Genomic DNA, 13740 nt, shown 5'->3' with positions numbered 1-13740 from the left:
AGAGCAGAGACCATTAATTGTTTATAAATTGTAGATTTGTGGTTTTGGCCATAGGACTTTTTACTTCTACAAATGCTCCGATGTTAATTTACCCACACTTTGTGAAGTTCTAAGTAAAACAGGATCTCATGAGGTGCACAGGTTTAAGTGCATTTTACGCTGAATCTCATTGTGATATTAATCCAGTCACAATGGCGGTATATGATGTAATGAAATGCATCCCGCCCACGACTGAAACTGGCAAGGTCAGACCCAGACAGCAGTGTAGCTTAGATATTACTTTTAAGATCTGACATATTTGTTGGACTGAGATCTGCAGCTCATTTTGAAGTTCATAAGAAATTTATGACATTTCTACTCTGTACATTGATGTCATTGATACTCTGACATCATGCCGACAGTTGTTGCCACTGGTTACAGTCTTGTATTAGTTCTTGTTGACCATTTTCCATGTTCGACCAAATCCATCTTTTTTTGTATTTATGACATTAAGTAAGATATCCTTGAGGATACATGTCACAGATCTGAGAATCCATTGATCTGAATTCCAACAATTATCTGAGTCGTCCAAGTTTTCTTTATATTTAATAATCGCCATATCATGTCATGTTTGGAAATATGACGAACAAATATGTCAAATTTATTGCTATATACTCTGAATACAATGTTTTAACTATTTTTGCTATAGACATGTGGTCGAGATTGTACTGCTGACAGGTGATGTATTTTGATATTGATGTACAATGTGTGTTCCATGCGTCCATGTCGTCATGCAGTTCCCTGAAACGTTGTGTCAGATGAAGCTCATTGTCATATCCTGCTGGAACTATGTGTGACACTGGTAATCTGGACAGATGTGTTCGCTTGGAAATCCTTTGGGTTTGCACACATCTGGGCAATGAATCTTTGGTGTGTTTAATCATCTGGAATTGGATTAAATAAGGTTCCACTCACATGGAATACCTGATTCACTGTACACAATACCTGATTCACTGTACATGGAATACCTGATTTACTGTACACGGAATACCTGATTCACTGTGCATGGAATACCTGATTCACTGTACACGGAATACCTGATTTACTGTACATGGAATACCTGATTCACTGTACACGGAATACCTGATTCACTGTGCATGGAATACCTGATTCACTGTACACGGAATACTTGATTCACTGTACATGGAATACCTGATTCACTGTACACAGAATACCTGATTCACTGTACATGGAATACCTGATTCACTGTACATGGAATACCTGATTCACTGTACACAATACCTGATTCACTGTACATGGAATACTTGATTCACTGTACATGGAATACCTGATTCACTGTACATGGAATACCTGATTCACTGTACACAGAATACCTGATTCACTGTACATGGAATACCTGATTCACTATACACAGAATACCTGATTCACTGTACATGGAATACCTGATTCACTGTACATGGAATACCTGATTCACTGTACACAGAATACCTGATTCACTGTACATGGAATACCTGATTCACTGTACATGGAATACCTGATTCACTGTACACAGAATACTTGATTCACTGTACACAGAATACCTGATTCACTGTACACAGACAACCTGATTACCATTATATTGCCTGTTCTTACCTAGAAAGGAAAGGCTAAGATTTTAAGCAGACGAGAATAGATACTGGTATGATTTTAGCCAGATGGGAAAGGATAAGATTATAGCCTTCTCATTATTGCTGGAATATTACCGTACTGTAACTCATGGAGCCTCACTCACTCTGTAAAACCGAAAATCTGATCATCAATATGTAGAGAATCATGTAATGCTGTGAGAGTACCAGCCCACTTATACAAACGGATTGAATATATGTTATGTCAGAATGATAAATCTAAATATTATTTGGAAAGAGTGCAGAAATTGTGTCGCACTTTTAAATTCACAAGCCATCCAGTCAACACAATACATTAGTGCCTGTGTAATATTCATTGTTTGATGCACAGTGCTCAGTCATGACGAGGCTTATTGCTTGCATATATGAAGATAAATTTTACTTGTTGCTTTAGAGATTGTCCCTGATTGTCAGTGAACATGTGTGTTTTCCCACACACAATATTCTTCATAGAATCTGATGAGTCCAGTATGAAGGATTGGGGTTTCAGAAGAGTTGGGCACAATTTCTGGCACTATCTCCAAACTTTGGGTTATCATTCTGATCTAACATGCATTTCTTCTGTACTGTTGTTATGATCAGGTTGTTTGGAGGCCTGAGTGGAAGCAGTGTAGACTATGTTGGGAATTGGTTAAAATCTCATAATTGATGATAGGTTCATTACAACCGATCAATCATCAAAAATAATTGGTTAGCGTCATTTATGAAATGTGTTAGTGCACAAAAAATTAAGGAAAAAAACCAAGTATATCTTTGGGGTTTTTTGGGCAAAATTTCACATCTTTAAAGGATGACTAGTATGGAGGAACATAAATTTCTTAGAGTCTTTAAGATAAAGTCAATCATGACTTGGAACGAGCTTGTAGTGCTTATGAAATGTAACAGACAAAACCAACCTAGTGAAAAATACTGTTAATGAAAACAACCGTTCTAGAATTGTTTGTGTTCGATTATGAGAAAACATGATCGATTGCTTGGTCATTTAGTCACTGCGACCAATCTTGGATTATTTCAATTAATCGGTCCACCACTAGTGTAGACCAAGTATCCAGGATTGCAAACATTAACCAGTAACTTCAGGACTTCTACTTCAGTTAACTGCTCTAAGGGACACAGCAGATCACCCATGCTCTGCACAAGCTCTGCACAAGCTCTGCACAAGCTCACTGTAACATCAGGAAGATAACCCAATATGCATAATGTTAATAAGATTGAATGTGTCTGTACATTAAAGAATCTCTGACTCATAGAGAACTGCAAGACAATATTGCTGTTGAGAGATTAGCATTGCATGGGGATTAGATCCAGGATTTGTAAAAGGGTGGGATGCTCCAGTACTGAAGTCCTGAGGTTACGTAGCCGTGGATACAGTTAATTTGATGTCTGTAAAGAGGGATGCTGACCTCCTGCTTCCTCTGGTGAATCTGCCTGTGAGGTTCTCAAGCTGGTATCGGACCAGGGCGGATTTTTACAGTTGAGTGTACAGTGTAAAACGAGATGTTAGTCTAGCATGTGTTTTACTGTCAACTGAATTTTATCTTCTGGGTATTCATTAGACTATCCAATTCATTTTGACAGTCTGACAGCCTTCACCTTGAAAATATACTTATATATGTCCAAATCTTATATTTTAATCCATATGATTAAATCCATGCATCAATTATACCAAATGATTTTATTGTGTTTGTACCCAAATGACCTCTGTATTCTGGAGTAATACATCGGAGTCTGTGTTTTATATTTGTATCAAGAACATTGTACACTTGTTAGTATTGGCACACAATTGTCCTTCATGGTTCGCCCTGCAAGTGTGACATCATCTGTTTGTTGTCCTGCTGTTGTGTGTGAACAGCATTACTGATATGTACTGGCCTAGCCGCATTCACATCAATGTGTTGTTGCTTTGTAATTTATGCAAGAATGTGAGCATCATCATATGAAGTCATTGACTATGTAGGGATTGTCTCATAAGTTCAGAACCATTTTCAACTCACCTGACAGTGTGTCACATATGACAGTGAGTCAATCTACATTTTAATCTACGTTTGTTATTCATATCTCTCTACCAGTCAACGAAACTTTTGTGGAAATGAAATATTGTTTCAGCTGTTTTTCTTTTGAGGCAGTCCCTAGGTCGTAGTTTAGGGGCATTTAATGTAGGTTTTATGGCTTTGTTCCCAACATGCTATGCAATGAAATATATACGAGCTGTTATTGTGTAGCAGTGGATATTGTGTTGTTATATACAGTTGTCATTTATTACCAGATGGAGTACCGTGTCATTACTCATCAACCCCTAACCATCACAACCCTTCCCCATCTCTCCTGGTAACCATGGCAATGTCTCCTGAATCCGATACACTTTAATTGGAATGTGAGCTAAAGGTTTAAGTCCTAAATCCCATCAAAGTTTGTGTTAGTAAAACAGTGGATGAAAACATAAAAACTTCAGAGGGGCCATATAATTTCAAGAGGGGATACGTAAAGAAACATGAAATGCATTTAAAAGCCACATTTACAGGTCTAGAAAAGAGAAATTGTAATCACATGAGTTCATCTTACTACAATAAGATACCGTACTACAATTATCATTAAGTGTCTCCTTATGAGACAAAAACACAGTGTTGCGTTATTTATGTGTTTGAGTATCTCACTTTAATTGCAAACATCATCGTATGTTGCATGTCTTGAATACAGAAACAATCTGTCATTTGGTGCGATAAATGATGGCAAACATAAGTACAGTGTTTTATTTATTTGTTTCCTAGACTAGATATGTTACTTTTTTGTCTGTTATTTATACTTTTCAATGTGTGGATTTCCTACGATTTCCATGTACAGATCTCAACTGAGTGTTGATGAACCGATGTCATTTGTGATGACTCGGCACAATCTTAGTTTCACAAGTGTGTATGAAATGACATGCGTGGATATTTTGTATTTGAGATAAAATGTTTTTTGAATCATGAATATTTATTACATTTAGTTGTGTGTATCTCATTTTCATTACTCACCAGGTAACTAGGTTTATATTTTATGTCATGCCACAGTCATGTTTTAAAATCAAAATAGTAAAATCACATGTTCTGTTTCTTTGTTCAAACTACACCATTCCTTTCTCATTCTCCGAGTGCAATTACTACAACAAGAAACATGAAATATCCTGCATTTCCATGATTTATTTGTCCATAGTTATTTGTGATGATAGAAGCGAAGTAATCAAAATTTCACTCTCTTAGTTTATTCTGTAGTTCTCTTTGTTCATCCTTAATATCTTGCCAACCAAATATCTACATTACAATTAACATAATACCATGGTGATACAATAGCTGAACATTTGATGCTTTCAAAGAACACTATAGATGATGCAAAGTTTCAATGCTTTATATACATATATTTACAAAATGAAAATACCTTTCAATTATTGGTGTATATACAACAGTGTATAGTGAGCTACATGCAAGTATTTACAACCACCATTACAGGCATTCCTGGAGATATAATACCATACGAGGCCATGGTAGTTTGTGCTTGATTCCTTCACTTTGAAAAGATCTTAAAAATGAATGGCTTCTGTCTGAAGCCTCTCTTGGGTGAACACGGCATAAGGACACCTTGTCCTAGAACAAGGATAAAGCTTGTCCAGGACCTATGAGACCTTGTCACAGACATTTAGGACATTATGTCTAGGGCCTACATTTGTCCAGGTGTCCAGGGCCTAGGACCTACAGAACATCTTGTCCAGGTTCCAGGTTCTATAGGATCATGTCCAGGTTCCAGAGGACATCTTGTCCAGGTTCTATAGGATCATGTCCAGGTTCCAGAGGACAATTCTTGTCCAGGGCCTACAGGACATCTTGTCCAGGTTCTATAGGATCATGTCCAGGTTCCAGAGGACAATTCTTGTCCAGGGCCTACAGGACATCTTGTCCAGGTTCTATAGGATCATCTTGTTCTTGTCCAGGGCCTTCTTGTCCAGGACTTCTAGGATCATGTCCAGGTTCCAGAGGTTCAGAGGACAATTCTTGTCCAGGGCCTACAGGACATCTCTCCAGTTCAGGACATTCCAGGTTCCAGAGGACAATTCTTGTCCAGGGCCTACAGGACATCTTGTCCAGGTTCTATAGGATCATATCCAGGTTCCAGAGGACAATTCTTGTCCAGGGCCTACAGGACATCTTGTCCAGGTTCTATAGGATCATATCCAGGTTCCAGAGGACAATTCTTGTCCAGGACCTCTTGTCCACATAGACATCATGTCCAGGTTCCTACCTACAGGACATCTTGTCCAGGATAGTATCCTTCCAGAGGACAATTCTTGTCCAGGGCATCACATCCAGGTTCAGGACTTACAGAACATTTTGTCCAGGACCTACAGAACATCTTGTCCGGGTTCTAGAGGACATCTTGTCCAGGTTCCAGAGGACAATTCATGTCCAGGACCTACATGACATCATGTCCTGTACCTACAGGACATCTTCTTCAGGACCTGCAGGGCATCACGTCCAGGTTCCAGAGGACACAACGGGGCGTTCGATTCATGCCGAAGACCCGGGTTCGATTCCCCACATGGGCACAATGTGTTAAGCCCATTTCTGGTGTCCCCCGCCGTGATATTGCTGGAATATTGCTAAAAGCGGCGTAAAACTAAACTCAGTCAGTCAGTCAGTCAGTCCAGAGGACAACTTGTACAGGACAGCTTGTCCAGGACCTACATGACATCATGTCCTGTACCTACAGGGCATCATGTCCAGGTTCCAGAGGACAACTTGTACAGGACATTTTGTCCAGGCCTACATGACATCTTGCTCAGGTTCTAGAGGACAATCTTATCCAGAACCCACAGGACATCTTGTCCAGGCCTACATGACATCTTGCTCAGGTTCTAGAGGACAATTCTTATCCAGGACATCTTGTCCAGGTTCTAGAGGACAATGCCTATCCATTACCTACAGGACATCTTATCCAGGACCCCTCGGGACATCTTGTCCAGTACCTACTGGAGAGCCTATCCATGTTTAGAGGACATCTTGTCCACAACCTACAGGACATGTTGTATAAGGCCTCAAAACAGCTTGTCCAGAACATTTGGGACAATGGATGTGAAATAACTTGCTAAAATAAATCCTTACAAGGTTTATGATCAGTTTATCATGGCCTAATATAAATGTTTCCATCTTATTCCCACATGTATGCCTCAGTATGAAATATAGGTATTTACATCAACATATGCACCGCCACCTGATCTTCCTCACAACTAGTCATAGGACATAGGACATGAGTTCAGCAGAGGTTCTGACCATAGGTACCTTTCCTAAACTTCCAATCATACACCAGCTTCCGTGTGCATTCATATGACATAGTCTAGAATATTATAGATATCTGGTTGCTGTAAACCAGTAAATATGATTTTTATTTTTTTTATCAACTTTGTGTCAATTTAAGGTCACCAAAGTCAGTGTCTGTTTTGTTTGTATGAATGGAAGTATGCAGGTGATAGAAAATGTGGTTGTGACGTTTGCTTGTGTCTGAATATTACTATATATTGCTCTTAATCTTTTGAAAAACTATCATTCCTGTGAAAGATGCTTGCGTTTAATCCTTTACAAACCATCCTATTAATGAAAGATTTCTATTTTTTGTAATGTAAAATGCTGCTTGATCTCAGTTACTTTTTCTTTGGGCCAGAACAGTTAATTTTTGTGTTTTACAGGTGAGCCTTTAACAAGTGAAATTGAAAATTTGATTGAAATTTACTTTAATATTCTTATTTGTTGGGATATACACATTTTGTTTCATGATGTTCTTTTAAAAACATTACTCAGTAACCTTTTAGTAACCTCTATCTTTTCTGTGATTTTCTCCCAACTTTTTACCAAATCGGTCAAGAAAACCATCAAACAAAAATTAATGAATCTGGCCTCAATCTGATTTAAAAGCAACAAAAAGCACAATGATGTTGTGTGGAATATTCCTTCCAGGGTTTATGTCGCTCATCGACTTTCACTCACCGTCCATTGTGTCCAGTGTGGGAAAGTATATTTTTACATTTAATGCAGAAAGAAATATATATGGCAGACAATTCCTTCCATTCCCATGTTGCTTGTTACCTCCACGTGTCTTGTTGTGATGTGTCCGGTGGAATGCTTACCTCTGTGTTGTGTGCTATATCTGTGTTATACCTGTACAGTACAATACTGCAGCCAGATGACATGTGGTAATAAAGGTTTCAAATAGCAGTGTGGTCTTTTCGTTTTTATTTCACTGCGGTGTCTGCTGTTGAAGAGGGTATGGCTGATGATGTTCACTGAAAAGATGAACATGTTTTTCATGCACCAAGTAGAAACCCACTTTTGGTGTCCTTGGCTGGGATTTCTCAAGGATTCCAGACTCAGAGCCTTTAGCAGGCAGATTGAGAAAGTAATTGCTAATTTCTGCAAAATTGTATTTTTAGGGTTCATATCTTTCTATCTTCAGAGGTATTTTATCTCTGTGCTTTGATATATTTCATTGCAGTCATTCGGGAATAAGGATTGAATCTACTTTCAATTTATTTGTCTTGTTGTCATTAAAATGCAACTCTTCTCTTCAGAGACATGAAATATATCAGTTATCAAATAATTAAAATTGGAGAGGCTTTTTTTATTCAAGTTCGGGGATTTTTACATTTGGTGCTTTCTAGAGCCAAATATTAACCTCCAGATGAATCCCTTCTGTGCATTATCTGTTGATGGGTAAGACCATGGGATGCTATCTAGCCAAGTTCCTCAGTGCACCAGGCTTGAAGAAATAGCAAACTGAAAGAGTGAGTGAGTGAGTTTAGTTTTACGCCGCACTCCAGCTATATGGCGGCGTCTGTAATTAATCGAAGTCTGGACCAGACAATCCAGTGATCAACATGATGAGCATCGATCGCAAAGGGAACCATGGCGTGTCAACCAAGCCAGCGAGCCTGACCACGGATCCGTTAATTAAGCCTCTTACAACAAGCATGGGTTACTGAAGATCAATATTCTAACCCCTTCACCTTCAGGGTGCAAACTGAAAGACGACTGGCTGGTAGCAGTGTGTGACCTATCTTATGTGTGAGTATAGCATCAATGAAAGCAAATATCTGCTTGCTCATTCACAGCTGAGAAGAACTGATTCCCAGTAACCAATGGTTCTGGTGGTCAGGTCAGGCTAGGTTCACTGTGTGTCACTCTAACCTCACATTGTTGGTCCTGGATATTGGTCATGATATTAATCACATGTTTTTCTTGTCCAGAGTCAATTATGTACTTGGTGCCATCATCCTGTAAGTGATATTTCTGAGTGCAGCATTAAACAAACACTCCATCATAGGTCCACCCTAACCTACATTCACCCCATCTTTCACTCCTTCCCTCAGGCCACTAAGGGATCAGGTGGTCAGGCTTGCTGACTTGGTTGACAAACGTCATCGTATCCCAATTGCGTAGATCGATGTTCATGATGTTGATCACTGGATTGTCTGGTCCAGGCTCGATTATTTACAGACCGCTGCCATATAGCTGGAATATTGCTGAGTGCCGCGTAAAACTAAACTCACTCACTCACCCCACTATCCCTCAGTCACCCATTACGTCATTCATCCATACAGACGGTCCAAATTTGTTTGTGTGTGTGTGGATAGACAGAAAGTTTCCAATTTCCCAAGAAAACAGTTGAATAAACACTTTGTCTATCAATGCAAACCTGTTTGTCCAAGGGCAGAATACCCAGGACCAGGGATAATCTACTACATCGTCTCCCTCCCGTTATATAGTCTCCCTGCCAGGACGAACAGCACCTCGCCCTCTTAAGTTAGCATAAAGGATTTATTTCGAGACTTAAAAGGAGAACTTATAGAACCCAGAATCGGTCAGGTCAACTGGAATGATGTATGCGTCATTTCTCCCTGCCCACCAAGCGGTTAGCCCGACCACTACAGTGACTGACCGCTAGCCATGTTACGGTGGTCTTGCATTGGAGGTCAAACTATTCTGTCAGTACGTGTAGCTGTAATTATTCTCAGATTGGTTCAAATTCTATGCCCTGATTCAAATGGATTTCCAGTTATATAGGCCATTTGGTCCAGTAAATGAAATAAATATCTTGTCTTCCACTGGAACACCGGAAGTGTAGTATTAACTGGGGTATTTCTCCTCTTGTCTTGAACAACACTGATAACTTGTTATCCCACTATTATTCAACAGTACAATATACACTTCGGACTTGAGGGTGATAACCATTCTAACATGCATGGTACACCAGCAGGGTTTCCACCATACATGTATAGAGCTAGCATCAAGTTACGACAAAGGTCAACAAACAGAATACGATTACGACTGTTCGGAATATAGATTAATGCTTTCAAGGACGTGGTCTACGTACCTTCTGTGTGGGACACAAACGTTTAGAATGCCTTTCTACAAACGATGTGACTCCTTAACTTACTTAAACGAAACGAATAGAGACCAACCAACACGTCAGCTAGACTGGAGCTGCTACTAACCCTTGAAGATCCGGGTTAGCATTGGTCCTCTGTAACCCGTGCTTGTCGTAAGAGGCGACTAACGGGATCGGGTGGTCAGGCTCGCTGACTTGGTTGACACATGTCATCGTATCCCATAGGTCGAAGCTCATAGTGTCGATCACTCGATTATTTACAGACCGCCGCGATATAGCATGAATATTGCAGGGTGTGGCGTTAGACAACAAATAAAACATGGTAGATTAAATATAGTAACATGAAAGAATCCGACGTTCTCAAGCTTATTGTCAGTGGTATACCTTCCTGCGGCCTAAAACAACAGTCGGATATCATTTGCGTACCTGTGATACGACCGCCTCCGTGGTGTAGTGGTTAGAGCGTCCGCCCAGAGTGCGGAAGGTCGCGGATTCGATCCCCGACCGCGTCATACCAAAAGACGTTAAAATATGGTACTTGTTGGTCCCTGCCTGGCGCTCGGCATTAATGGGTACAACAAGGACTGGTCGGCTCGGAGTCAGTATAATGTGTCTGAGTGGGGTATTCATGCTTCACTGCGGCATGGTATCTCAGTGGGCTAGCACTATAAAAAAACAGCTTCAGTCTGGGCTAGTACAAGCAGCTGCACATACACATACACACGCATGCACGTCGTCATATGAGCGAAATATTCTCAAGCACGACGTTAAACCCAATTCCACCACCACCACCTGTGATACACTATAGTAACAGATTCAGATGCCGGTCATCTCATTTTAAAACAAACGCAAGCATTTAACTGGTTTCAATGGTCTGCGAACCAGGTAGCCACAAACATCTTGTACGATCTGACCTGTATTAATAATAATTGAAATCTAATATATTCATATATTTTTGCTCAGCAGTACTGATAATGTTCAGAGCTAAATTCCCTCAGTTGATGTCACGCTGATCTAGGAAGCTGGTTCGGGTAACAGCAGCTGTAGTATTCATGTTGGCTCGTTTACCTGCGGGAAAGGTCACCTGGCATTACTGCCTGTCAGCGGTTTGTTTTTGTGGATCTACAAACAAACCAAGACTTTCCGTAAGCTAGAGACGGCGTCTGGGCGAGAAACGGAGTCAACTCTAAACGTAATTACTTTGAAGACATGAAACTTTTTATTGATATCTTCTTTTATTTTTTATGGAAACACTTTCTGTTTTGTTCTTCACGACGTTTCGGGGCTTATGGTGAAGGGACTGGTAATTTAGTCTAATCTCTCAGTCACGCCTGTAAGCATATTTTTTTCACAAAACAATCGCCCCATTTCATTTTGTCTCGTCAGCTCCAACTGCCAATGCTCATCCCCTTTTCAGTGAAATAATTAACAGGCATAAAAAAAGGATCCTATTCGAGGTGCCCTTATAGAATTAATTCCGTTTGACGAAATACGTCACCATCTAGACGTTATCGTGGAAGGAACGTTTAAACATCACAACAACAATGTTTTTATCTATGCAAATAATGAGCTTATTACCAATTAATTCATTAGGAGGTAAAGAAAGTATACTGACATGTTTGTTGGAGGCTACACATGGAACACACAAGAATTGTTTATGCAAACGTTCATACAGGTAACATAGACCTGGTTTTGCACGACCGTTCATAAATTAAGGCTAGGGTGGGGGGTGATGATCTTTATGGAGCAGCATGTACAATGTGAATGACCCCCCTTAAATCTATGTACGAAATAAGTCACACACACACACACACACACACACACACACACACACACACGTCATGTACAAAATCAATTACCCCTCCCATAATCTTTAAGCATAAGTTTAATTGCATGTACAAAATTGCTGTCCCCCTCCCTTCCCTTAAAATCATCATCATCCCTTGAGGTGAGGTGAGGAGGTGAAATTGGGTTTAACATCGTGCTTGAGAATATTTCGCTCATATGATGACGTGCATGCGTGTGTATGTGGATGTGCGGCTGCTTGTACTAGCCCAGACTGAAGCTGGTTTTATAGTGCTAGCCCACTGAGATGCCATGCCGCAATGAAGCATGAATACCCCACTCAGACACATTATACTGACTCCGAGCCGACCAGTCCTTGTTGTGCCCATTAATGTCGAGCGCCAGGCAGGGACCAACAAGTACCATATTTTAACGTCTTTTGGTATGACGCGGTCGGGGATCGAACCCGCGACCTTCCGCTCTCCGGGCAGACGCTCTAACCACCACACCACGGAGGCGGTCCTCATGATCCTTTGAACGGTCCCTAAGATGTTTGCAGTGTTCCAAAGACTGTTCTGAGACCAGATACATTTGGAAATGTTTTAACTTTGTAATTTAAAGCCGGAAGAGACGATATATCTGGCCAAGTCGCCATTCCTCCGGCACGCAGAAACCTTTGGTCGTGGGTTCGAATCCCGTTTCGCCATGATTATGTTTCGGGGTTAGTCTGCACCATCCCCGTGGTCGTAGCCTCCACAGTGGTAAACGCCTGAGACCTGCATCGCTTCGGGACTCCCTCCCACTTTAACCTGACCCCTCGTGGTATGATTGGAATTATATGCAAAACGACGTTACCCCCAGCTCATTCAATTGTCAATTCTTTTCAGAAACAGTTTCTTCAACCATCTTGTCAGTGTAAAAGACCCTGTAATTGTTGTTTTATGGGAATGCAAATCAACCATGGATACAGATTTTGTTTCCAAAAGAGCATGCAAACACGGGTTCGAGTATCAGTGACCATACATAAAACCTGTGGCTGTTAAACCGGAACAACAGATAAAGGCCTACTTACTTCAACCGACTGATCCCGTATTGTGTCAGCTATATATATGGGTTCTGTCACATCATTTTAACATTAATACTACCTGCTTGGCTGCCCTTAATCGGTTTGTGATGAAATGTTCAACCAGAGATCAGGTGGTCGGAAGCACGTTTATTTGAATGGGCCGGAGGGTCTTGGGTTTAATTTGGCCACCCGTGAACGCAATACAATAGTCACCTTTAATTTCACCGGACTGCGGACGACAAGCGGTAGATTTAGTCGTTAACCTGCTTGACCACATGTGGTTATCAGGGAGGTTTGTCTAGAAGACTCATCAGATTCTGTATGCATCAAAATCGTTTAGGGGTCTCTGACCCGAAGGGATATATTTGTTCTTTTTTGTATGTATCTTGTAGTCTAAAAGACGACTCTGATGCGGTGGGGTAGCCCAGTGGTTAAAACGTTCGCTTGTCACGCCGAAGGCCCGGGTTCGATTCCCCACATGGGTACATTGTGTGAAACCCATTTTCTGATGTCCCCCCGACGTGATATTGCTGTAATATTGCTAAAAGCGGCGTAAAACCCAACTCACTCACTGAAACACAACTGACCCAGTCTTTAAGGAAATCATATTACGCTGAGCAAAGTTGCGTCCCTAGGACGTGCCAAGCCCTATATTAGTTGGTTCAAATCCGTGATTTGCGCTGATTATACTCCTATTTGTCAAGACCAGTGCCATTGTCTAGGTAAACTTCTGAGACAGGAACGATTTGTTTTGATAGAAAACTTCTACATTGCAATGGATGCGACCTTAAGATGTAGATGCTAAAACCGTTATCA

General features: G+C 40.6%; 2 long non-coding RNA genes across 4 annotated transcripts; one reads left to right on the top strand and one right to left on the bottom strand.

The window, feature by feature from the left end:
• The first annotated feature begins 5420 nt into the window (after window positions 1-5420).
• LOC124254987 lies at window positions 5421-7903 on the top strand. The gene is made up of 3 exons (XR_006892597.1): window positions 5421-5460; window positions 6020-6079; window positions 6658-7903. It is a non-coding gene; the product is annotated as an uncharacterized LOC124254987 (long non-coding RNA).
• LOC124254988 lies at window positions 5428-6499 on the bottom strand. Of its 3 annotated transcripts, none has more exons than XR_006892599.1 (3): window positions 6399-6499; window positions 6037-6153; window positions 5428-5463 (listed from the first exon to the last, which is right to left on the bottom strand). It is a non-coding gene; the product is annotated as an uncharacterized LOC124254988 (long non-coding RNA). The 3 variants fall into 3 exon arrangements; XR_006892598.1 differs by lacking the exon at window positions 5428-5463 and adding an exon at window positions 5819-5854; XR_006892600.1 differs by lacking the exon at window positions 5428-5463 and adding an exon at window positions 5821-5900 and having other exon boundaries at window positions 6023-6153.
• Window positions 7904-13740: the final 5837 nt, after the last annotated feature.

Source organism: Haliotis rubra, unplaced genomic scaffold (assembly GCF_003918875.1).
Source record: "Haliotis rubra isolate DU_JTF1 unplaced genomic scaffold, ASM391887v1 Scf59, whole genome shotgun sequence".
In the NCBI taxonomy this organism is placed as follows: domain Eukaryota; kingdom Metazoa; phylum Mollusca; class Gastropoda; order Lepetellida; family Haliotidae; genus Haliotis; species Haliotis rubra.
This window is presented reverse-complemented; position numbering and strand designations above follow the sequence as displayed.